Genomic DNA, 24,787 nt, shown 5'->3' on the forward strand with positions numbered 1-24,787 from the left:
CTTCAAATCCCTAACGTTTGGACCATGTTTTGTGGCAGGTCATCTCCTTATTGACAAATTCCAGAAACGAGACACAGAGAAAAATGTCAGACTATCATATCTGTAAAAATGTCAGAACATTCCGAACATTAGAGCTAGCTCCTAAATCCTATGACACTGCTTTTGTTTCAAGTTTCCATGATGCTCTTTTAGGTATGCAAGTTCTTTACTGAGGAACGGCCCAAAGATATGGGGCGGGATTCTTCAACCCATGCCAGAGTGTCCACGCCATCGTAACCGCCGTCGCGTTTTACGATGGGATGAACGTGCCGCTCCCACTTCTAATTCTGGCCCCTACAGCTGCAGATCCCGGTGCAAACTGTGCACCGCGGGACCTGCGCATGTGCAGTTGCGCCGGCGCAATGAGGACATGCACCGTGGAGCCGGCGCTAACATGCACAGTGACCTCCGTCCGGTCCCGACACAGGGCTACAGGGGCCGGCGCGGAGGAAAGGAAGCCCCCAGCCACAGAGGCTGGCTCACCGATCGGTGGCTCTTTCCAAGGGCAGGTGCAGACGCGATGGGCCAAACGGCCTCCACAGGTGCACCGCATATTGGGAACTGCGCACACGTGGTGCTTGTTGGGCACTGCGTACGCGTGGCGCGCATTGGGAACTGCGCTGCACGGCGAGTTTGGAAAAAAGCGCCGATGTTGGAATTTTTCAGTTTTCGGAATTTCGGACAAGGGATGCTCAACCTGCAGCAACTTTCACAGCCTCAGGATCTTCCAAAGCACTTTACAACTAATAAAAATATTTTTTGAAGTGTAGCGACTGTCAGAACCTGGAACACAGAAAGGGGCCAAGCCGCCAAATCAATCCGCGATCGAATTTTATCGACCTGTGTGGACAAATCACCTTAACCACCTTACATCACACCAAGTGTCTGAGGTTTTCTTTCTATGGGGGGGGCATGGGAATGAAGGCAAGTGCAAATGTAAAGAACAAAATGATGTTGTGGCTTCAGAAGAGGAGAAACTAGGCAAGAAAGTTTTATTATGCAAGGTTCCAAATAAATATTCAGAATGCTGGTACAAGCCCAGCCATTGGAGATTCTGCTGTTTTGTAAGCACTCGTCAAAATGCACCCTGACATCCATGGATGTGGGGGTGAATTTGTATGAAAGCATGGAATAAGAGGATCCCTTTCAGCCATCGAACCATTCCCTCTTCTAGTGATTGACATACTATTTGCACAGTCATGGGCTCTCTCTTATTTACTCTCACAGGAAACACATGTTCCTGTAATGTTATTCAAATCCGACCTGCACGCACAGTTGATGTTCTCTTTCTCCCAACAAGCCAGTGGCACAAACCGGCAGTGACATCGGGTGGCATACAAGAAACCAGGTTTGGACGTTCAAAGAATCCAGGCTGAGCCATTGGGTGTGAGGTCATTATAGAAGTAGGGCAGGTTGAAGGCAAGAAATAAACCAAATGACATGATGTTGTCACAGGATTTGACCGCTATTTAGATCTGTGGAGCAGAATTCTGAAATGTCTTTCTCAACTTGATCACCCCGGGGCCAAAGGTGGCATGGAGTAGACGATGTCCTGCAGGCATAAAGTGGGCAGGTTAAACAGGGCCAGGGTGGGGCTTCTGCCTCTGACTGGGGAGCAAGTTCTTCCCTTGGGAACTACCTGCCAACCAGATTAATTCTTACCTCCAACAGCCTCAGCAGCACCAAGAGCGCATTAGTGGACACTGTCGGGACTGCAATATGTAAGAAGAATGCCCATGGATCCCGGAATCAGATGTGTCCCAGGTATTGGCGAAAGGGAGGTAACAGATGGTTAAGAAGAAAGAGGCTTTTTATCTTGCAGAGTTTGTTATATTACTTAGTGTAATATATGTTATTCATTTCATATGTCAACCATTTCATTTCATTTCATTTTCATTAGCTTCTTACCAAGATGCTTTTGAACTCGATGCTGATTAACACTCATAGTCGTTCAATGAAAGCAAATCATTTATTGAGTAATTTAAACAAATAAATTGTGAGTTTGTTCTATCTCAAGTACTTTTACTGGACACTAAATAAAAAAGATTGAATAAGAATAAACTATGATCAACTACACTTGCACTCTGAGCTAACTCTCTATGCCTCTGGTCACTAGTCACAATACACACGAAGAGGCGGGAACTCAGATTGAATCTGTCTTTTATACCCCTTGTTAGTGCTGCCATCTAGTGATCACTTAGCTTTTATTACTACACATTAACCCCTTATGTATATGCAGATCACTACAGGGTTCATGCCTCAATCCATAAAGGGCAGCTCCTGAAGATAGAACACCCCCTTTGACGGATTATTTAAGACAAACTGAGCTGTCCACAGCCATTTGACTGCCTGTTCCAACCATTTTATGGCATGGGCAGTGTATTATTGAGGTCGATTGGCTTGATAACAAGCCTAATTAACCCTTGATTATCTATTTCAGTATGATGGGCAGGTTGCCGAATCCAGAGCACGTCCACACCCACCCCGTATTATGGTGGTGAGCTTGAGGGCGGATGGGAAGGTGATGGGGCGGACACCTGACCTATTTTACATGTCTACCGCCCCCGGCCACAGAAAACCCACCAGGCAGGGGCACGTAAAATGCAGCCCATAATTCTAGCTGCGTGAAAGAATAGTCATAGATATAAAAATGGACATCAAAAGCAGCTGTCATCTGAATTAATTAGCAATAATTGAAAAGGAAAGCGGATTCTAATTTCACTTACCTATTTTAAATAAGGACGTTCCGCTTTATTCGCCTTACTGTGGAATATTTGTCCTCATCTGCCAAATAGAACATTCAAAGGTGCTATTAATATAAGGTATGATGTTAACAGTCGTGCATTGACATTTACAAGTCCTGGGCTGAAGGAGCTGTAACATTTCAGTGTGCAGTAGATTAAATGTATAGATTCAGTCTGTAATTCTGTTAAAGAGCTACTGCCCCTGTTTGTCTAAATGGCACTGCCTACACCTTGAGGAATCTTTTTATTAGTCATTCCATAATTTCCAATTATTGAGAGGTATAGATTTAATCTATCCTATTCTGTTCTACCAACGTACCTCTGGCTGCACGGTAGCACAGTGGTTAGCACGGTTGCTTCACAGCGCCAGGGACCCGAGTTCGATTCCCGGCTTGGGTCACTGGCTATGCGGAGTCTGCACGTTCTCCCCGTACCTGCGTGGGTTTCCTCCGGGCGCTCCGGTTTCCTCCCACCAGTCCCCGAAAGACGTGCTTGTTAGGTGAATTGGACATTCTGAATTCTCCCTGTGTACCCGAACAGGAGCCAGAGTGTGGGGACAAGGGGATTTTCACAGCAATTTCATTGCAGTGTCAATGTAAGCCTACTTGTGACACTACTAAAGATTATTATCAGTCGGCTATTTGCAGCTGTGTAACCGGAATTTTAAAGGCATGCGGAATAGCTATGAGGATGGTGCAAGTTTTTTTTGTTGATGGCTTCACGTTACTCTGCTGCAATAAAAATGATCTTGCATCATTTAAAAAAATTAATAAATTTAGAGTGCCCAATTAATTTTTTCCTAATTAAGGGTCAATTTAGCGTGGCCAATCCATCTACCCTGCACATCTTTGGGTTGTGGGAGTGGGACCCACTCAGACACAAGGAGAATGTGCAAACTCCACACGGACAGTGACCGAGGGCCGGGATCGAACCTGGGTTCTCAGCGGCGTGAGGCAGCAGTGCTAACCACTGCGACACCTTGCTGCCCCTGGCATCATTTTTTAGTACTGTTACTATATTTGAAAGCTAGCATGTCGGCAAACTGCCCGAACTCATTCACACTCTGAAAAAGATTCCGACATCATCTGCGTAATGTCTTGAAACAAGGTTACATTGCTTTAAAAAAAAACTATTTTGATGAAGAGCGCTGTGAGAATGCAAGATTTGTATTTTCTGGCACTTTACAGCTCTCGGAAATGTCTCAGAGGAATTATTTTAAATGCTATGTTATGTTGCCTGATCAGCCAAGTTACAGAATTTTCTGCTGTAACTATCACCCTTTGTAAATTGAAAACCACTGTTATTCTGAATCTGCTTGACACATAAATGTACATTGTACAAAATCATCAGCTTTCTTCATGCACCATGATTGTTGGTTAGACATGCCCATAAGTTTTAAATCAAATATCTTCTGATTTATGCATCGACAGCAAAAATTGTACACTCAAAATGACGAGACTCCAAACACCTTTCACTGACTATAAAGCCCTACGGGATGTCCTAAGTTGTAAAAAGTGGCATGGTAGCACAGTGGATAGCACTGTTCCTTCACAGCGCCAGGGTCCCAGGTTCGATTCCCGGCTTGGACCACTGTCTGTGCGGAGTCTGCACTTTCTCCCAGTATCTGCGTGGGTTTCCTCCGGGTGCTCCGGTTTCCTCCCACGGTCCTGAAAGACGCGCTGTTAGGTAATTTGGACATTCTGAATTATCCCCGTGTACCCAAACAGGTGCCGGAGTGTGGCGACTAGGGGCTTTTCATAGTAACTTCATTTCAGTGTTAATGTAAGCCTACTTTGACAATAAAGATTATTATTATTGTTCTATCTTAATCTTTTAAAGCCACATTCATACAAAATTCAGAAACTCATCACTGTCATGATTATGGGTGTTATATTGATACTGTGTATCAATAAGACCTATTTCTAATCTTTAAAAATACCTTGCAAGACAGGTTACCCAACAACACTTCTTCAAGTAAAGAAATTGGGCGAATTCCCCCCCACCCCCACCCCCCACCCCCCCACGCCAGGAGGGAGAATCGCCGGGGCGCCGCGTGAGTCCCGCCACGCCGCCGTGGCACCCGCACGCGATTCTACCACCCCCTCTCCCCCAAACCAGCGCGGTGAGAATCACGGCTGGCCACTCGGAGAATCGGCGCTCGCCGTTTGCAAAAGGCGAGAGCTGATTCTCCGGCCCCAGTGGGCCGAGCGGCCGCCCCAACACGACAGGTTCCCGCTGGCACCGTCCACACCTGGTCGCTGCCGGCAGGAACTGCGCGGGAACGCTGGGGGTGGGCGGCCTGTGTGTGGGGGGGGGGTTCCTGCACCGGGTGGGCCTCCGATGGGGTCTCGCCCGCGATCGGTGCCCACCGATCAGTGGGCCGGCCTCTCTAAGGGAGGACCTCCTTTCCTCCGCCGCCCCGCAAGATCCATCCGCCATCTTCTTGCGGGGCGGACTCGGGGAGGACGGCAACCGTGCATGTGCGGGGTGACGTCATTTATGCGACGCCGGCTGCATCATTTACCTGCCGCCGCTTTTTAATGACGCGACGCCACTCCTAGCCCCCCTGGAGCGGGAGAATAGGGGGCTGTGAGCGGGCTCCGACACTGGAGTGAAACACTCCGGTTTTCACTCCGGTGTCGACACTTAGGCTCCCGTTGGGAGAATTGCGCCCACTAGTTTCCTAAAAAGTACTTTTTATAATAATAATAATAATAATAATAATAATAATAATAATAATCGCTTATTGTCACAAGTAGGCTTCAATGAAGTTACTGTGAAAAGCCCCTAGTCGCCACATTCCAGCGCCTGTTCGGGGAGGCTGGTACGGTACATTCTTTTAAAAGAATGCAGACTTAACTTTGAAGAAAGCAGTTTGATATTGGCTACTTTGAATGTTGAAGTAAAGGACTAACACATCTATTTTTGAACTACATCTTCATTGTTCATGTTAACTGAAAGCTCCCGTAAGACACTTACAAATGCAACATCAATCATTTGATAAAGGCTGAAGGTTCTGGTCAGCTTTGGTCAGCAGTGACCACAGCAAAAGGAAATAATTAGACAATCAGTACACTGCAAGGAGCAAATAATAGGAGGAGGGCGATAACCATCAGACGGCACTCGCCCCCCCCCCCCCCCCCTCTGTCCTGCAATCCCACCCCCAGCCAACTAAAGAGCCAAAGTAGAGTTATTAAACCTGCCCACGGTTGACAGCGCTTCCTCTATTGTGTGGCCAGGCCTGCTCGTTGACTGACGAACCACAGCTGGTCGAAGGATTCAAGTTCATTGAGGTTAGGCTGTTGCAGACTTCCTGAATGGCTTCATTCAAAGAATTATCCCCCCCCCCCTCAAAAAAGATTCTACTTTTCTCTTCTACACAAAAAGGAATTTCTGCATCCCTCCCATCATATTATAGGATTTCCATGTCCCCGCAGGAATTAAACCAAACTTAAAGTAATAGGAATAGCAGAAGCCATATATCTTTGTGTTTTCTCTCTGCTGCTGAGCTGCGCTTTTGAATTTTAGATTTTGAGAGCACCCAGCTTCCCGGAATGTCGAAAATTAATGCTGTGGATTTTAAAATGTGATTGGATCCTTCATTTACAATCGTTCAGATCCCCAATTCCTGCCTTGTAATTAATTGGAGTTGATTTTGTCGGTTTATATATGAATTATAGGTGTTCACATTTGCAACTATTAACATGATTTTAGACTCCTACACAAATTTCTTTTGTGAGGTCTCAAACGGCTAATGCAGGACACAATGTCCATGGCTCGGAATATTAAGTGCCAGAACATATCTTTCCCAATGTACTGTGAGCCTGTCTCCTTTAACATATCAACGGCCAGAATGCTGACTTGTCAGGATACTTAGAGCCAGAATGTCCTGTTTTTGACTTACTAAAGGTTAAAAGTTTCTTTGTCAGGATACTGAGGGCTGGAATGTTTTCTTATTGGAATAACTCCTTCTTGAGATACGAAGAGCCTGATTATTGCCCAGAAGAGAAATTGCTTTTGATGTTGTCCACTGGACCACATATTTCTTCTCAAGACAGCAAGAGTTATGCTCCCTCCTTTATCGGGCTTCAAAGGCCTCGTGTCCTTTTCTTGGAGTTCCGTACCCAACATATGCTATCAGTCATCAGGAGAGTGCTGGAATCTGTAACGAAGGACGTCTTGACACTTGGAAAAGAGTACTATGATTAGAACAAGTCAATATGGTTTTACGAAAGGTCATTATCAGGTCTTTTGAGGGGTGGGGAGGCTTTTCTGGGTGAAAAGGGGTTTTTATTTTTAATGAAAATTGAAGTTGCTGGTGGGTTGGGCTCAATTAGCATGATGTCGTGGGCCACGCCCCTTCATTTTCTTTCAGCTATGAGCCAAATAGTACGGCAGGGAAAGTCGCTTTTGGGACTGATGGCCTTCTTACCGTTTATCCTGCCCTCTGCATCACTCTGCCTGTTTTGGGGAAAATGCTGCCCACTACGTCTTTTTACCCCAGTGTGGGACTTCCCACCCCCTCCACAGCATGTTCTGCAGAGGCGGGGGACGACCTGCCAGTGGCCAGATCTTCTGGTGTCGCCGTTGGCAACGAGGTTTCCTGTTGAACGTACCCTTGCCGCCGCAAGACCCGTAGTGGAGAGGTGCCCTTGGTGGGACCGTAAGGTGCCGCCAGTGTGAATGGCCAGAAAATCCCCCCCCCACCCCCATCTTACAGTCGACGTCAGGCCTAACGTCGCAAAAGTGCCCTCAACTGTACCAATGTTTATATTTTTTTATTTCCCACACCAGCCATCCTATGGCCTTGCTAAATGAGAATACAAATTAGGAACATTTTTACACTGTGGACCCATGCCCACTAAAAACTGGGCTGAAGCTGAAAATTTGTTTGACATACGACCTTTATAGTCAACAGACAGACAACACTTTTCATCCCATCAGACTTGGCTCGATTGGAACCCTGGGCCCAGAGGTGAAAGGGCGCACGTCTCTTCTAAAACCCATATTTCAAAAGACTATTATAGAGCAAGGTTTGTGTGTTTTGGCATTGAGACTATTTTCACTCAGTTTGTGTTGTATAAAAAGTCTGTTCCCTTGGCTGTACTTGAGGTTCAACTGAACAGATACTGCTAATGCTATAGGTGTGCAATTCAGTATTGGTCAAGGAAAGGAATTATGTTGATTCGCTTTCTACAGAGCAGGGTGGGGAACCCCAACATATCCACCATCACCTCAGCCAGAGAAGCTATGACAGGAGAGACTAATGATCAAAAGGTGTGGCATTCCCTGGAAGTTTTGATAGGGCTAATTTTGGCTTTAGAATATGTTATGAAATTGAAGCTACTGAATATGGTGCCCATTATTCAATTTGTCTCTGGCAATAAAGGGTGATCAATATTATCTGTTTACACTATCACACAAAGTTAAAATCACTGCCTGAAAGGGTGGCAGAAGCAGGGACCCTCACAACATTTAAGAAGAATCCAGATGAACGCTTGGAATGCCATAGCAGTGGCGCAGTGGTTAGCACTGCTGTCTCACGGCACCAAGGACCCGGGTTCGATCCTGGCCCCAGGTCACTGTCCGTGTGGAGTTTGCACATTCTCCTCATGTCTGCGTGGGTCTCACCCCCACAACCCAAAGATATGCAGGTTAGGTGGATTGGCCATGCTAAATTGCCCCTTAATTGGAAAAAACAAGAATTGGGCACTTTAAATTTATATTTTAAAAATGCTATAGCATACAAGGCTACGGACCAAATAATGGAAAATGGGGTTAGAATAGATAGGCGTTTGATGGCTGGTGCAGACACGTTGGGCCCAAGAGCTTCTCTTTCTGCACTGTAAAACTCTATGGCTCTACACAGCACCCCCACCCCAAACCCATTGTTTTTACCAACTGAGACAACAAAGGTGCCAGCCACCAAACTTTTTATTTGTAAACCGGAATCATATGCCTTTTGTTTTGATTTAGTAGGTAGTCCAGATTTACCAGCTCCTTCCTCTTCCTGTGGTCGACCTACAGTATTGACTGTCCATTTACAGACCATGAACCATACATTTGAGTCGAGCAGGCTGTGTGGGAAACCCTGCATTGGTTCTATTCACCACAAACCACTGCTAGTGGCTGGAGAAAGACTGTTTTCGCAATGCTCCTCAGTTATTTGGTAAAATGAAGAAAAAGGCGATCCAAACCGCTGATGGCTGAGCTGAGAGTTGGGAGGTATTTGCCACTTTGAGATGACTGCAGTAATAGTAAATTATCAGCACAGTTATCCAGAGTCTCAGCTACCTGGCAGAAGTTTCTCATGATGAAGCCTTGTTTGAAGCCTCACCCCTTTACCCACTACCTTGACACAACTGGCTTTGCCCACGCCTTCCATTAAATAATGATGTAACAACTGGTACAGCAGAGTTAATAATAGGATCAGGGTTAATAATGCATGCAAAGTTAATAATGCAACAGTAAGTTGGACAGTGACATGCTTTGATTTAAGTTGGTATTTGAGCAGGCTTTGGTGATTGGCCCCAAATGAAATTCACTTCTGACTCACTGGTCGAAACGGCAAGGCCAAATTCAGAGTTAAACAAATGTGACTAAATTGAAAGCAAAATTCACTCAAAAGATATAAACATTGTGTAAAATACTGCCAAAGTTTTAAAGTTCCTAAACTACAAGTAATCACTGTACCATAAAATCCAAGCTAGAGGGCAGGAAAGAACTGTGGTGTGCCAGAGTTGTTTCCACCTGCTCTACTAATAAAAGTTCCTTTGTACACCGATTCAGCCTCCTGCAAGATTGAATTCCAAAACCAACCAGTGCTTGATTCGAGGATTTCTTTTGCTTCCATCAGTCTAGACTTAATGCACCGCATTAAATATCACATAGATTTAACTATCAGTGATATAAAATGAGCCCTACGCTTGAATCCAAGTGGTTTTGATCAATGTAGGTAAACGTGAACAACATGACCCTAGAACCAAATGGTTACCACAGGAAGTTTACGGGCGGGATTCTCTGGCCTTTTCTCAGTGGTGAGAGACAGCGGCCATTGAACATCCCGCCGCCGTCAATGGGATTTCACATTGAATCTGTCCCATGGCGCTGAACAGCTGGAAGATCACGGCCTCCACCTCTGGTCAATATTTCTGTCACATAGGGCAGAATTGTCCGCTCCTGCCAGGAGCAGATTTCGTGGTGGGTGGGAGCAGAAAATTCAGAGAGAGGCCAAAAGTCGGAATGCCGCCAGCGGGAAAACCAAGTGGCAATTTTCCCCTTGTCACTTTCATGACGGGCTGAACATGGGTTGGATTTCCCGCTGACACACGACTGGAACTCTATCTGCATGCATGAACATGTCATGAATCCGCATTCAAAACACAACTCGGCAGAATCACATTCCCGCTCCGAATGCTGTGCTCCACCTAGCAGGAAATTAGAACACTCTTATTCATGACCGGGTACAAGTGACATGTAGCAATCCACCCTCACTTTTCTTGTGACTTTGAGGATCCACTGGACCAAGATCTCCAAGGCGGCCACCACCGTTCCCAACGAGATCTCGAGGTGCTTGCATGTCGGAGTCATGACAACAGCCAGAATGTGGACCCACTCCTCCATCCTTTGCTCGAGTCTGTTGACTGCCTCTCGCTGCTCTGCCTGATGTTCCGCCGCCTGTCTTTGTATCTCCGGCATGTTTGTGACGGATGCTTCCAAAGTCTCACCATATGACTCAAACTCAGTGGGTGCCTGTTCCCCAGCAGTCCTCTGCGTGCCAGCGACCGGGGGCTGTCTTTGACTCTGAATGCTGCACATTGACTCTGAATGCTGCACAGACGTGTCGGGGAGGTGCTCCTCACAATGTGACACTGAGCCTAATCGAGATCCATGACACTCAGGGGTGTGTCTCTCTGTGCTAGCGCCGGGTGCAGGTGAACATGGTGATGGGTCTTCTTCAAATGGCTCCTTGTTACTCTCCACTGGGGGCAGAGGCCTAGGGCTTGTGTTGCCAATACTGGTCTGTCTGGATCTGTTGCTGCCTGTAAGAGAAACTTAGTTCGCAAACAGGCTTAGTGCAAAATTGCATGTCATTCATAGTGAACGTCAGGATGTGATCAACTCATGGACGGTTCATCCACACTCGCTGTCTGGGAGAGGCTGATGTCACCTACACCACAGGAGCGATATCTGTCCTCACACCCCACCCATTCTCCCCCTCTGCCAATTCAGAGGCATTCACCTTGAATTTGGAGAGCTCCTGGTTATCAGCTATCCCTCCTCCAGTCTGGGATTGCTCCCTCGTGTTGTGGAAAAGCTTGGTCAGCAGGAAGACAAATGGATGGAATGCGATGAGAAGGGATGGAGCAGAGGTAAGGGCTAAAGAGGCTATTTATGCAGGATGATGGATGGTGAATGGCCTTTAAGTCCTGATAGCGGCCGCACTAATGTTGTGTGAAATCCCTCAGCTGTGTGATGCTTTGAGTACATAATGCCATGATGAGAGTGAGTTTGCAGTGAGCAGAAGTTTAATTTACCCTGGCAGCGCATGTAAGATTATTCATCTTCTTCCTGCATTGGTGCACTGGATGGCATTCTCTGGTTGGATGCCTGCAGAGCTGAGCATCTTCGTAACCGCCTCCCAGGTTGCTGAGGTGACGTTGTTGGACCTCCTGCATCCATCCCTGGGAAAAAGAACCTGCCAGTGTTCTTGCACACCTCTAACTAAAACCTCCAAGGAGCCATGTCTAAACTTGGGGCACTCTTCTTGTTCTTTAGGGCCATCTCCAGACCTTCCGACCACACAGCTGGGCTGCAGAGAGTAATGTGCGTTCGGCTGCCGTTTAAGTATGGCGGCAGAAATACTGAGTCAATGGTGAGCGAATTGGTGCCTGCTCCGACACATGATTTAGGGAGCAGCTCGTCTACGCATAATTAATGAGGTTTCAAACCGGTGTCGATTGTCGTAAAAACACATCTGGTTCACTAATGTCCTTTAGGAAAGGAAATCTGTCGTCCATACCTGGTCTGGCCTACATATGACTCCAGACCCACAGCAATGTGGTTGACTCTTAGCTGCCCCTCTAGGGCAAATAGGCAATAAATGCTGGCACAGCCAGCGACGTCCACGTCCCGTGAATGAGTTAAAAAAAAACCAGAAGGTCAGGTATTGGAACCTGACCTGCCGATCAGCGAGAAACTCACCACGAATCCCGCCCAGCACCGCACTTAGCCTGCTGAATGGAAAATTCCGCCCATATTTGGTATAGCCAAATATCCAGTCTTCATACTTTCAAAACTAAATGAACCAGAATGAAAAAGGCAAATATTGGATATTTGAACCAAAAAATGTAGTTGGTTGGTCAGGCTAAGGGCTGGGTGCGGCGCATTACTGGAGCTGGCTGTGTCTGATGACAGACCTTACCTTAACTGTGAGCCTAATCTTTCTCATTCAGATGTTCACTGACCTGCCAATGTGTATCCAATGCTGTCTGTTTTGTGCTTTGGTCCCGCTGCCAAAATGGATTGGTCTCGGAAGAGCGTGGATCTATTTTCCAAACGCTTCTTGGACAGTAAGCTTGGAGGACGACCAGGTTTCTGCAAATATTGTTCACTGGGCTGCGTGAGAGAGACAGTGGGATGCCAATTTACAGAGGATCTGCATTTCCTCATTGTCAATCAAACTTCTAAAATCCAGACATGGCAGATGAGGGAGAGGAGTGGAAATGCCGGCTTGTGGCCACATGTATTTACAGCCCCAGAATTCAATTTAAAGCAAAAAATATCAAACCCACAAGCCGCGATTAACATTTTTATATGAAAGACTGAAAAGCCAGTACATTTTCCAGTCTGCTCTCTTTAAATTGAGCAACGTCGGTGATAATCCTTTTTAGATGAAATGAAACACAACGGGCTGGATTCCCTGGCTCCGCAGCACGTGTTTCTTGGGAGCGTGCCATTTGCTGATGGTGGAATTCCATCTTTCCCCCGCTTGACAATGGGATTTCCCATCGAAGCCACCCCACACCGCTGGGAAACGCGCTGGTGGCGGGAAAAGTGAATCGCAAAGGTCAGAGAATTCCGGGTCGACATCTCACCTGGACAACAGCAGAGCGAGTTAAACAGCAAAAACAAAACAATTTTTCCTACAGTATCCACCTGGGCACGGGTGGCGCAGTGGTTAGCACTGGCACTACGGCGCTGAGGACCCAGGCTCGAATCCTGGCCCAGGGTCACTGTCTGTGTGGAGTTTGCACATTCTCCCCATGTCTGCGTGGGTTTCTCTCCCATAACCCAAAGATGAGCAGGATAGGTGGATTGGCCACGCTAAATTGCCGCTTAATTGGAAAAAAATAATCGAGTACTCAAAATTTATAATAGAAAAAAAGTATCCATCTAAGCTATGGTTCAAAATAAACAATCTTACATCCCATACATGCAATATTAAAATGCCAAGCTTTAGGGGATGTTATTTAGCATACACGTTAATGCATTTCATTCCAAACTCTTGGAATCAAACTTCTACAGACACTGAAATGATAAACCGTGGCTTGTGCTCAGTTTTGTTTTTTGACAATTCTTTCGCCGCCTTTGTGAGCAAATTTCTCGAGGTTGGCTTTTGAACAGATACAAGTCTCTTTAATCTTTAAAGTTAATTAGTGCCCGGACCTAAATAAAACACATGACACTCTGGGTTTTCTTAACACTAGCATTATGTGCCTGTTAAGGTCATCAACCATGCCAAATGTTATTCCTCGCAGCAAAAGGGCACACAGCCGTGCCGACACCAAATGGCACTGTTAACAGCGAGCACGTTAACGTGTGTGTCACGCCTTGGGCTGAAACTGAATGAAGGGCTCATTCACATCTAACCACAGTGTGTCAACACTGGAGAGACCATTGATTAAGCTGAGGCTGGATTCCAAAATAACCCTCAAAACGGCTCACTTCTGAATCTACATTTGTGAATGGAGATAAAGTAAAATGTATTTACCTCATGCTGCTTACTTGGGATTTTTTTTCAAATGTATTGAGCGACTAACTCAACTGATAACAGCTTCAGCTATTAAAACAGAAGTTTCCATCATTTCAAATTCCCCCGATATATTTCGATGAGAACATTTATTAGAACATGTTTAAATCTTATGCTTATCAGGTCTATGTTAAGAGTGCTCTGTTTATAGGCAAGAAGGATTTGGCTTTCTCGAGTGCTACTTATGGGACTCATTAAGTCATCTCCAGCCCTTGCTGTACCAATTGACCCTAACTGAGACACAGCCCATTGTGCATCACAACAGTTATTTACAGGGTTCCCAGTACCGGGAAATAGTTTTAAACATATTGACCGAATTAGGTTGTCGGAGCCTCCTCTGCAGGGAATAACATTGTGCCTCAGGGTCAGATCTTGACTCGGGAAATTGAATGGTTTGAGTTCTCGGTTCGCCTCTTCCAATTGCCCAGGGATTTTGACTCCCTTTCCCGGAGCCTCAGTTTGTCTATTTTAGGGCGATCACCATGCTCCTTCCATCGGAGCTGCTTTTTCTTCCATCCCATAAGCAAGTTTGCTCCTCAGTCATGTTATATTTAGTTTATTTTTCTTTTGCTGCTGCAATCTGTACAATCCTTCCCCCGTGTATTTTCGCTGTGAAATTATCATCTTGGTCCCTCATTGTGACTACTATTTATTCAGTTTCTAAAAGTACCGGATGTAAATGTTATGCTATTTTATTATCTGTAAATATCTGTAAAGAGCTAGGGGCTAATTGTTATGTGTAAGTGTTTCAGGGGACCACGAGTTCTGATAATTTCAAGTCTAGAGTGTGATTATTACCAATATCCGGGAAGCAAAAGAGAACAATAAGACAGGAGTGGTATTCATAATTTCCTGTTTTATGAATCCTTTTGTTTGTGAGCATCTTCAATTACTACTTGAGGAAAAATTCATTAAATTGCAACAGAAAGTGCTCATAGAATGATAGAATCACAGAATCCCTACAGTGCAGAAGGTCATCGAGTCTGCGCCAACCCTCTGAAAGAGCGCCCTAACCAAGTCCCACCTTATCCCCGTAACCCAGTAACCCCATCTAATTCACACAACCCAAGGGGCAATTTAACATGGCCAATCCCATCCTGCATATCTTTGGGTTGTAGAACCAAACCCATGCAAACACGGGGAGAATGGGCAAACTCCACACGGACAGTGACCCAAAGCCGGGATCGAACCTGGTACCTCGGCGCCGTGAGGCAGCAGTGCTAACCACTGTGCCACTGTGCTGCCCTCGACCAATTTCTAATAGAGCTGCACACATGCTTGATAGCAAGCACCATGTGTCGGATCAACAGCTCAACTATTTCCGAGAAACAGAGGGGAGGATAGGACTTGCAGTCTATTTGGTCGGTCACAGAGAAAATCGATAATCTCATAACTTCCCATGCCCTTGACTAATTCCATATCTCCCATAAATATTTCCACAAGATAGGATAGTTCTAGTCTTGGGGACCCATGCAATATGAGTAAGACAGCAGCCCTTTTCCACCTCTCGCAACTTTTATCTTCATAATAATAATAATAATAATCTTTATTGTCACAAGTAGGCTTACATTCACACTGCGATGAAGTTATTGCGAAAAGCCCTTAGTCGCCACATTCAGGTACACAGAGGGAGAATTGAGCATGTCCAATTCACCTAACAAGCATGTCTTTCGGGACTTGTGGGAGGAAACCGGAGGCCAAAGTCAAATCGTGACAGACGTAAACACGTTGCTGACTCACTACGTTAATGCACAAAGTCAAGATCTATCCCTATCTATCAACGGTGCAGTGTATTCCATACACTCACCAACCTTTACAACAACAACTTATATATATATATATATATATATAGTTATAGTTATATAGTTATGGGCCAAGGTTTAGAGAACCCCAAAGTGTATCATGGAGTTCACCTGACCCACAACTTTTAATAGATTGTGGTTATGGGGAGCACACGGGCCTACCTTACAGATGTAGTGCAACAGAGAGTTAAAGTACTTTTAAATTAAAACAATGTTTATTTATGAAACCAGTTAACACTTTATAAACCCACAGTAAACATCTTAACAAATATCAACACCAATAAATCCCCCAAAGAATACAGTACTCTCTAAGTAACTCTTAATCTTTCCTTGCAACATCCATAAGACAAAAAAGAATCCTTTTTACAGAAAGACATCAGGTTTAACTTCTCTACTGAGAGCAGTTACCACTTTAAAATCACCAAATGAACATTATTTAGCTTGCAGAGCTCCATACACATCTTGCTGTGACTGCAGCTTCTCCAAATCTAAAACAAAACTAAAACACACCCTTTTGCAGACAGCCGAAAGCAAAAGTAAAAGCAGACAGACCGCCCAGCTCCATCCACATTCTGACATCACTGCAGCTATCTAATAAACATCTATTTCTTAAAGGTACATCCACTACAGCTATTCGATAAATACCCATTTCTTAAAGGGACTCTCACATGGCTATATATATATATATATATATATATAGCCACTCACGGCAAGATCGCCACGGACAGGTCGGGGACCATTTGAAGATCTGTTGACATCGGGCAGGAATTTCTGGTCAGCAGGCAGGTGCAGCCGAAGAATCCAGCCCAACGTCTTTAATGTGATGGAACATCCAAAGGCGCTTGACAGGAGAATTATAAAAGAAAGTATAACATGTGTCATAGAAGGAGGTATTAGCTCAGGTGACCAAAAGCTTGGTCAAAGAGGTAGGTTTTGAAGGACAGATTTAAAGTTTGAGAGCAAAGTAGAGAGGCAGAGAGGGTATTCCAGAGCTTCTGACCACAGATGTGGAGCAAACAAAGTCAGGGTGCACAAGAGGCCAGCATTCGAGGAGCACAGACGTTGCGGAGGATTGTGGAGCTGGAAGAAGTTACAGGAACAGGGAGAGGCAAAGCCATGGAAACGTTTGAAAACGAGGATGAGAATTTTATAACAAAGATTGTCACTTGACTAGGAGGCCAATGTTGGTCTGCAAGCACAGGCCGACAGGGCAACGCAAATTCCTGCAGGTTGCATTTAAACTGCTTGTGCACCTTCCCACTACTAAGCTTGTGTTACATCCAGAATGACTAGCTTTTTCTTAAACATATTATCAAAGTTAAATTTCGGCATCTTCACATCAATAGTATCTGCCTGAGCCTTCAATACATGTGTAACCATTCAGTGTGAGCAGACAGCTGCACTATCGTACCCGTCCATCACAATATGATCATTTATTAAGCAGTGACGCTGAATAAGCATTTGAAAGCATGGATCTTTTATTTAAAAGCATGTCGAACAGTTATAACAAGAACCAGGAATGGGAGTGTGTGGAGAACAGAATTTACATTTACATAACACCAAGTCACGGGTCAAAATATGAGGAGGTGTGCCAGCATCTTACTAGCTGATGGCCAAATGTTGACCCTGCCAAAGTATATGGGATCAATGGGATAATGTCTCGTTGCATAGACAGTGAGTACCTGCACTACCATGGGTGCATCTGAATTGACATGTCTGCCTTACATCATCTGACTTGACATGTCTGCCTTACATCATCTGACTTGACATGTCTGCCTTCAAATTGATGTCAATCTCAAGGAGGTCCCAGCATTGGGGGTCTGCACTATCCACCAAGCTGTCTCCACATTAACAGCTTTGTCAAGACAGGCAGAGGCTCCGCCACTTTCTGAGGCTGCTTGAAACCCCTAATTAAGGACACAGCCTAGAACATACAAGTTCTGGTGGAGTCTCCAGCCACCTCGCGAGGCTCAGGCATGACCAGGTGGATACAGGGCCATACCCTTCAGAAATCTGCACACCGTCAGATCCCACAAACAGCAACGGAATGAGCGATTGGTTGAGTTGTTTTCAGTGGCATTGATCCAGGAAGGAACGCCGGTCAGAAGAACTCCACACGTTCCTCGGAAAAAAGGACGTGGAGTCTGTAACAGTCGTCCGCACAGACATTCCTTTGGTTTAACATATCAGTCGTCAACATCTCCGAACACAGCATCATCCCCCTCGGCCGAGAATCAGCCCAGATTATGAGGTCAAGTCCTGCAGTTGACTTGTTTGAAACTGAGAAGCAAAAATCTTGACAACTGAGCCAAACCAAACACTTGCAGCTATCATAACAGTCTCTGTGCTGTCGTTTCAGGCTCCCTGTTGTTAGATGTCGACCAACATTTCCACAATATGGAGGTGCCGTCCCTGTAAATTGATTGTTGGAAGAGCTCTTTCTGCGAGTGAGTAAACAGCTTCTTTATATTTTGATATGTAGCTTAGCAACTGTACACATCGCCTGGAGGTTGTTCATTTATGATACTTTAAATAATAAATCTCAATTTTGTGCTCATAAAATCTTTTACAATGTGCAGGGCAACATGGCCTCATTTGTGCCATTAACCATATTTTCCAAGCCATTACTCAGTGTAAAATTGCTTTGAGCCCTATTTTAACAGAGATTTTAGGATTATTAAAATGCAGAGATTAATATCTCTATTAAAATAGTAAACTAATTTCCTACTGATGTGTTAAGTGTTTGTGAATACTGCAAATCCAATATATTCATCGGTTAGTACATTTGACCCCAGTCTCTGGAGTGGCGCAATGCAACTGCCGCATGCCATCGCACCCGGCCAACGGCAGCAGTGCTACAAGGTTCAATGTTTAAGGAACAAATTTGCAGGACAAAGAAAATCCATGATGGGCAGAAAGACACTACGTGTCAGGAACACGCAAGAGGTAAATTGAAGTAACGATAGAAAATGGCGGAAAGTCTGAGCGGATCAGGCAGCACCAAGAGTTAACGGGCTAGATTCTCCGGTGCCCCCCCAGCCGCGCATTTCTCGATGGTGCGCCGTTTGCTGGCAATGGGGATGTCTACTCCACTTGTCAATGGGATTTCCCAGTGAAGACACCCCACGCCACTGGGAAATCCCGCGGGGTGGAGAGTGGGGGTGGGTAGAGGGGAAACGGGACGGTACGTTGCCAGCGGGGACAGAGAATCCCAACATCCAGAGAATTCTGACAACATGTCAAGTCGGTGGCACTTTATCAGAACTCATGGTTATCAAACTAAAGCTCTTCCCCATCCACAAATGCTGCCCGACTTGCGGAATGTTTCCGGCATTTTGTTCCGTTTCATATATTTTGAAATACTTCGGGCAGGATTTGCCAGCTGTTCACGCCGGCAGGAAATTCCCATCCCACGCCGGCACACAGTTTTCCCAGTTCCTCCTGTTGACAACGGCAGGAATGGTAGTTCCCGCTGGCGGGTCGCTTCCCCCACCGGAAAACACACGGCGGGGTGGTCGGTAAATCCCGCCCAAAAGATCCTGAAGGGGCGACGCGGGTGCAAAATCTCGCAAGAATCAGGAAACGAGATTCCCGCTGCTGAGACCATGTTGCCTGATTTTCCCCGCCTCTCGCCAGTGACATAAAGGGCGAGGACCTAATTTTAATGCTTTTACGTAGATTTTAATATCATTAACAAGCCCCCCCTCCCCCACCAGATGATCCCCCTCCTCATTGAATACTCTAACTGTCCAACGTGAAGTCACGTCGGTGAAGTTTACAACAACTATTTTAAAATGCGAACCAGTCAAGGTGGTACCCCGGGGGTGCAAAGGTAGGTATAGCCGTCGGGGGAAAGAGGGGCACGCCTGACACAAATTTTTTTTTTTTTATTTAAAGTGCCCAATACTTTTTTTTCCAATAAAGGGGCACTTTTAGTCTGGCCAATCCATCTACCCTGCACATCTTTGGGTTGCGGGGGTGAGACCCAGCTAGGTGTGGGGAGAATGCGCAAACTCCACAGAGACAGTGACCCGGGGCCGGGATTGAATCCGAGTCCTCGGCGCCATAAGGCAGCAGTGCTAACCACAGTATCACCGTGCCGCCCCATGCCTGACACCAGTTGGCACTGCCAGGGCACTACAGGATGTTTGTGTGTGTGTCTGGGTGGGGGATGTTTGTGCAGCTGGAGGGCTACATCCCAGATTTTTGGGGAAAAATGGGAAGATTCCAACCGTGAAATCGAATTTTGAGCATACGGTAGAGGTAGACACAGGTATCCAAATCAGCAATAAGGGAACTATTGACTCGTGGAAAAAATGGGAATTATATGCAAGAACAGGAGTGCCATTTAAATAGAAGTAAAGCATAAGCTGGGAAACCTCAAATGTAAGACCTAAGAAGTAAGAGGAGTAGGCCATTTGGCCCATCAACTCTGTGCACCATTCAATGAGATCATGACTGATCTGATATGATAATCCTCAACGCCACTTTCCTACCTTATCCCCATAACCCTTGATTCCTTTACTGATTAAAATCCATCTATCGCTACATTGAACATAGTTAATGACGCAGCCTCTGCAGCTCTCTGCGGTAAAGAATTCCACAGATTGTTTTAGAGAGAATTGTTTAGAGTGAAAAGTTCACATAGAGTGCATGACCTTTTATGAGCCAAAGTATCAAGGCAATTACGAAAGACAGTGCCCAACTTGATGGTATACTGCAAATGGGTCAGAAAATATGCAGCAAATGTATGTTTCAGAATCCTTTGGGGCAGTACTTATTAAATCAGCAATCAACTGGAAACCAGAAATACCTAAAACCTTTGGGCTGGATTTTCATGTCGGAGGTGGGAATCGGGAGATGGTACTAATCCAGCATCCCATTCGCACCTCCAAATCGAGACTGCTGGAAGGCATGATATTCCAGATGTCTAGGCCTTTATGTGACCTGGAGCTGGCAAGCCCAAGATGGAAATGAACATTGCCTCCCTCACCCTACTCCCTCATTCTCACTGCTTTGAATATACACCCATCCCTCCTTACTGTACAAACTGTATGATAATATTTGGAAGCTATTAAATCACCCATAAAACTCGTAAGGTACATAAACAGACTTTTGAAACCAAAGGTAAATAGAATCTAGCACTTGTAAAACAATTAGGCAGTTGGATTGTATCCAAGAGCCCATAAAACTTCCAGAGTAAATAAACAGACTTAAGAACTGCTGTCACAACAGATGTTGTGACTGAACTCATAAAAGGAATGGGAAAGGATTAAACATTTACACATTGCTTTAATGCTAGGCTACCCTTTCAATAATGTAAAATGTACTCTTCTTTTTTATCCATTAGATGAATTGTTTTGCAATGATCATCTTTAACTTGACAGTTTGCCGGTTGGCAAAAATAACCATTTCGCAGGGCTGGTTTAGCTCACTGGGCTAATCGCTGGCTTTTATAGCAGACCAAGCAGGCCAGCAGCACAGTTCGATTCCCGTACCAGCCTCCCCGGACAGGCGCCGGAATGTAGCGACTAGGGCAGGAGTTCTCAACCTTTTTTAACCCATGGACCCCTTTTCCTCTTAATTTTTTTTTGTGGACCCCCATAGCCATTCCACAGAAAAAAAAGCTTCTTATATGCGTGGTAAACTAATCCTAAAGTCCATCTACCTTACCGTGAGGGTTGGAAACGGATTAGCGGTATTTTCGTACGTTGCCAAACTTATTCTAATATGAAAAGTAATGAAAAACACTTTTTACTGACTAAATTGAATTAAATTACTCTAAAAATAACCAATTCATATCAAATATACACAGTTTCTAGTGATTACTGTGTTAAAGAGAGAGAGAGAGAGAGAGAGAGAGAGAAAGGTGAATATACATCATGAAAACATACATTTTTTTCTTCTACTTGATTCTCAGAAATAACAATTGTTCTGAAGTAGAATTGCTCTATGGACCACTAAAATATCACCGTGGACCCCCAATTCGGTATTTTTTTTGTGTGGACCCCCAGTAATGTTACATGAACCCCCAGGGTCCATGTGGACCCCGGTTGAGAACCACTGGACTAGGGGCTTTTCACAGTAACTTCATTGAAGCCGACTCGTGACAATAAGCGATTTTCATTTTTTTCACATTGTTTCATCTTCCAATCACTGCACTGTTATGACTCACCTTAATAAACAGATACAACAGATACAACTCTTGGCCTTGCCTCCCTGGTAGCCTGGAGATGGATTTTATTGGCATGGAGGGACTCAGAGCCCCCGAAGTCAGGGGTGTGGGTCAGTGACATGGCGGGGTTTCTCCGGCTCGAGATGATTAAGTTTGTCTTGAGGGGATTGATGCTAGGGTTTGCCCGGAGGTGGCAGCCGCTTATCGACTTCTTTGGGAAAAATTAAGCTGCCGGCAGTGGGTGCGTGGGGGAGGGGCACTGGTTAACAAAGGGGACGCATGGGGATTTGGGTAAGGTGGGGAAGGTTGGTGGGAAATTGGGATTGGGGAGTTGTTTATGTAAGCAATGTTGGCTGGGTTTTCTTGTTGGTTGGGCGTGTGTTGTTCATCTTGCTCTCTTGATATCTGGGGCGGGATTTTCCGACCCCCCGCCGGGTCGGACCCCCCGCCAGATTCGGCGGGGGCGGGAATCGCGCCGCGTCGGCCATCGGGCCCCCCCGGCGATTCTCCGGCCTGCAATGGGCCGAAGTCCCACCACTGTCAACCCTCTTCCGCCGGCGTGGATCAAACCCCTACCTCACCGGTGGGAGCAGGCAGCGCGGGTGGGCTCCGGGGTCCTGGGGGGCGCGCGGGGCGATCTGACCCCAGGTGGTGCCCCTATGGTGGCCTGGCCGGCGATCGGGGCCCACCGATCGGTGGGGCGGGCCTGTGTCGTGGGGGCACTCTTTTCCTTCCAACTTCACCATGGTCTACACCAGGGGTGGGCAAACTTTTCCGTGCAAGGGCCGCATTCAGAAATTCACAATTCACAAAGGGCCGCATAGTATATTAAGTAAAATAATTACTTCACCCGGTTATGATTGTGGGCGCCTCATATAGAACATAGAACAGTACAGCACAGAACAGGCCCTTCGGCCCTCGACGTTGTGCCAAGCGATGATCACCCTACTCAAGTCAACGTATCCACCCTATACCAGTAAGTAACCCAACAGCCCCCCCACCCATTAACCTTTAAAAAAAAATTTAAAAAAAAAAAATTTAAAAAAAAAATTTTTTTTTTTATTTTTTTTAATGACTTGGTGGGCCGCAGAAATACCTTTGGCGGGCCGCATGCGGCCCGCGGGCCGTAGTTTGCCCACCCCTGGTCTACACCATGGTGGAGGCGGAACTGACCCCCTCCCCTGCGCATGCGCGGGGATGACGTCAGCAGACGCTGATGCCCTGGCACATACGCAAACTTACGCCGGCCGGCGAAGTCCTTTCGGCCCCGGCTGGCGTGGCGCCAAAGGTCGTCCACGCCAGCTGGCGGAGCGGGAACCATTCCGGCGCAGGCCTAAACCCTCAAGGTGAGGGCTTGGCCCCTAAAGGTGCGAAGACTTCCACACCTTTGGTGCGGCCCGACACCGGAGTGGTTCACGCCACTCCATCATGCCGGAACCCCCCGCCCCGCCAGGTAGGGGAGAATCCCGGCCCTGATTGTTAAAGGCGTTGAAAATTATAAATGCCTTAATAAAAATGTCAAAAGTCAAAAAAACAGATCCAACTCATGATACAGCATTTCATAATGAACTGAAAAGGAGACAAAATTATTTTACTTACCGTTTAAATTCTCCCTGCCTCCAATTCATGGTCCATGCCTCCATGCCACAGATGTAAAACCCAACCTCTGCTAAGGTACTTCTGTATCCATGGAAATTTTTTTAAAAACTTACCGTGGATGGGCTCTCAATGAGCTCACAGTGCTGTCATATGCCTCTTATCAGGGGAGGGCGTATTCCAGGGTCTGCTCCCTCCCCTCCCCTTGTGAAAATGGCCAAAGGCGGAAATGGGGACGTGACCTTCTGGCAAGCCGGTCGGTGGCCATTTTTTCCAGTCCCATTTGTTCCGAAACAGAACCATGAAAATCTGGTCCTTTGTGTCAGGGTAAATTCAAAAAGGTAGCTAAACTATTGCAAATGGAGTAGAGTGGTTTGCTCAACAAATTTCAGTAAAGGATATGTGGAAGATCTTTAAGAGACTAGTGCTGAGCATTCAGGATGCATGCATTCCTGGGGCCCACAAACTCAGACTAAGTACACTTGGCAAATTACAATAATCTTCATTGTCACAAGTAGGCATACATAGAACATAGAACATAGAACGAGACAGCGCAGTACAGGCCCTTCGGCCCTCGATGTTGCACCGACATGGAAAAAATCTAAAGGCCATCTAACCTACACTATGCCCTTATCATCCATATGCTTATCCAATAAATTATTAAATGCCCTCAATGTTGGCGTGTTCACTACTGTTGCAGGTAGGGCATTCCACGGCCTCACCACTCTTTGCGTAAAAAACCCACCTCTGACCTCTGTCCTATATCTATTACCCCTCAATTTAAGGCTATGTCCCCTCGTGCTAGCCACCTCCATCCGCGGGAGAAGGCTCTCGCTGTCCACCCTATCTAACCCTCTGATCATTTTGTATGCCTCTATTAAGTCACCTCTTAACCTTCTTCTCTCTAACGAAAACAACCTCAAGTCCATCAGCCTTTCCTCATAAGATTTTCCCTCCATACCAGGCAACATCCTGGTAAATCTCCTCTGCACCCGTTCCAAAGCTTCCACGTCCTTCCTATAATGAGGCGACCAGAACTGTACGCAATACTCCAAATGCGGCCGTACTAGAGTTTTGTACAACTGCAACATGACCTCATGGCTCCGGAACTCAATCCCTCTACCAATAAAGGCCAACACACCATAGGCCTTCTTCACAACCCTATCAACCTGGGTGGCAACTTTCAGGGATCTATGTACATGGACACCGAGATCCCTCTGCTCATCCACACTACCAAGAATTTTACCATTAGCCAAATATTCCGCATTTCTGTTATTCTTTCCAAAGTGAATCACCTCACACTTCTCCACATTAAACTCCATTTGCCACCTCTCAGCCCAGCTCTGCAGCTTATCTATGTCCCTCTGTAACCTGCAACATCCTTCCGCACTGTCTACAA

The 24,787-nt window shown here is 45.9% G+C and overlaps 1 protein-coding gene across 3 annotated transcripts in view; it reads right to left on the bottom strand.

Moving 5' to 3' along the window:
- The window catches only part of gli2a (GLI family zinc finger 2a), a 488,975-nt gene that overhangs the window by 418,391 nt on the left and 45,797 nt on the right, over window positions 1-24,787 (bottom strand). For 2 of the 3 annotated variants that reach the window (XM_038790037.1, XM_038790039.1), the window contains exon 2: window positions 2,766-2,823. The gene's annotated coding sequence lies outside the window, so the exon portion shown is untranslated. Of the gene's footprint in view, window positions 1-2,765; window positions 2,824-12,250; window positions 12,402-24,787 lie in introns of all 3 variants that reach the window. The other variant, XM_038790038.1, reaches the window with a different exon arrangement.

Source organism: Scyliorhinus canicula, chromosome 2, assembly GCF_902713615.1.
Source record: "Scyliorhinus canicula chromosome 2, sScyCan1.1, whole genome shotgun sequence".
Lineage (NCBI taxonomy): Eukaryota > Metazoa > Chordata > Chondrichthyes > Carcharhiniformes > Scyliorhinidae > Scyliorhinus > Scyliorhinus canicula.